This window comes from Schistocerca serialis, chromosome 12 (assembly GCF_023864345.2).
Source record: "Schistocerca serialis cubense isolate TAMUIC-IGC-003099 chromosome 12, iqSchSeri2.2, whole genome shotgun sequence".
Classification (NCBI taxonomy): Eukaryota; Metazoa; Arthropoda; class Insecta; order Orthoptera; family Acrididae; genus Schistocerca; species Schistocerca serialis.
Genome location: NC_064649.1, coordinates 24,343,478 through 24,345,983, shown reverse-complemented (window position 1 = coordinate 24,345,983; position 2,506 = coordinate 24,343,478).

Sequence of the window (2,506 nt, the reverse complement as noted above, 5' to 3'; positions counted from 1 at the left end):
AACCGCTAGGACCACCCCCCAGCCCATGTTAAAAGCTAGAGCCCTCCAGAAGAACAGTATAGATCTTACGATAACACTAAAAGGACCACACCAGCTGCAAGTTTTAGCGTGAGAATTTATCGCGTCTCTGTTATGTTGCAAACTTTTAAAACATTGCCCCACCACGAAAAGTATAACGTTTCTCATTGGATAGACAGAATTTTTGTAGGCGGAGCTTAAGGTTAACGTTAAGACCCTGATTGGTCAGACGAAAACACAGCCAGATAGTTTTTTTAAACCAACTTCGGTAAATTGTAGTAAGGAGAAGTTAGGAGGGAGTTGCTTCCGAGATGGCGAGGTGAGCGGAGCTGTGCTGACCGCCGCCCCACCTGACGAACACCGACAAGGTAATGAACGCACGCGATGCCGCATAACAGTGCATAAAGCATCACTCAGAACTGCAGAAGTCTCATCTGTTACACCTCCTTTTTACGTAATACTAGTGTCGATCGTCAATAGTGTTCACATTTGCCACTTGAAGTAAAAATCTGAAACGCGATGATTTTTCTGTTATATAGTTATTGAGAAGCCACATCAGCCACTGTAATTTACGACAAGTTAGATAAGTAATTAAAGATAATTGAGGGTGACTGTAGACCATTTTGATAGTTTTCTCTCTTGTGAAACTTAATTCAGACCTAGATTATAGATGTGATATGGCATAGGTCATCCTTCGATCCATTGTAGAACTTGGAAACCCACTCAGGGAATATTCGTTCACATTTCTGTTGAACGCAGTTGGTTTTTATCATCCTGTATTAAAACATTTCCTTTTATCAATAGTGCAATTTATAAACAATGTTTTGTGCGTAGAATAAAATTTCCAGTGGTAAACTTAACTGCTTTTTCGGCGTTATTATACCAGCTAACTAAAAATAGGAAAGCCTTGAACCCCTTACACTTAATTTAGTTGGTATTAAGATTCTTTTACAGGGAGTGCAGTAGAACTGACGCTGAAATCATTAAGTATTTGGTTATATCATCGCTAGTCTCACTGAACTCTTCTGAATTCTACATGTCATGTGTGGTCTGGCGTCTCCTTACCAGCAACAGGTCCCAGGTTGAAACTATTCTATTCTCTAAAAAACACGCTCAGAGCGTCGTTGCGCGAAAGTGGTAGGGAGACATGATATAGAACAGACAGACACCACGCAGAATGTTAGAACGCAGTTGCAGTTATATATGTGCTGTCTGTTCTTTCGGACTTGTTCGAAAGAAGAAACGCATTTCGGTCCCGCAGCCATAATGAACAAAGACTTAAATGAATTGGTGTCATCCAGCCACAGCGGTCATGGCAGCTGCACGGAGTATCCTAGCGCGCCTCCCACCAAGCCCAAATTCTCAGCTTATTCACGCACTACCGATGTAGCGCCCCTCGCCCATTATCCTCATCACTCGCGGTATTGCGCTGATTCCAGCCTGGTGAGCAGCTGCACTGAAGTGATTGACTGTTCATCTCATCTTAAATTCATATGTGATGTCTATTCTTTCGGACATTTCTTTTACCGTCTCTCTTTGACCGCATGGTATTTCATACTGGTTCTGAGTGATCAGTGCTGCATTTCTGGTACGTATACAATACTGAACCAAATGAGTGACAGGTAATTTGAACACTCTCTGAAAAGATACGCAAACTCTAACAAAACAGTCGCTAAAATCTTCTCCCCTTCAGCTGTCAAATGTTCTGTCTACCGCCAAATTTTGTTCCTTAGTTCTTTATTAATTTCGTCTTCTTGATGTAATTTTTCAGTACGATTACAAAAATCTGTTTTTGTAATTGGGACATTTGTAACTCCATTTGGTATCTGTATGACATCACTACAGCAACATTTGTTCCTAGTGGCAATACAACATCATCTTTGCTCACGTCTTTCATTTTTATTGGGTTTCTAGCCACGTACTCTCCCACCTTTGCAGCCACACCTACATCTCGGGCGCCAAGACAAGGAATTTTGCCCAGGAACTCACATTTATCCGACCATTCGGTCAATAACAGGGTTCCGTCTCTGCATCAGGGTGACTGGACTTCGACTTATATTGTTTTCCTGCTCCCTGAGGAATTTTCTGAGAGGGTTTGAACTGATGCATCGGTCAGCGTAATCAATCCCACGACGTCAGTGTTGCTGCTACTTTGTGTACGAACTGACGAACTATTTCTTAGGTCGTAGTTTCTACGACCTAGTCTGATCTTTCTTTCGTTGACAAATATCTCTGTCCCATTAGTGGACACCGTAATAGGCATTTTATTGTTTCAAACTACTTGCACTCTCGCGTGTATTTTTCTTGGCTAAACATAATTGCTTGTCAACATCTCCGTGGTGACGTAACTTCCTGCCATTTAACCCACAAGCCTTTATCTGTGGCGGTGTTAACTTAACCCTTTTGTCAATGTGACACCACAGTAGTGGGGTCAGTAATTCTGTGTCAATAAGAAGCTTGATTTGTCGTCCACGATATACAGCACCTA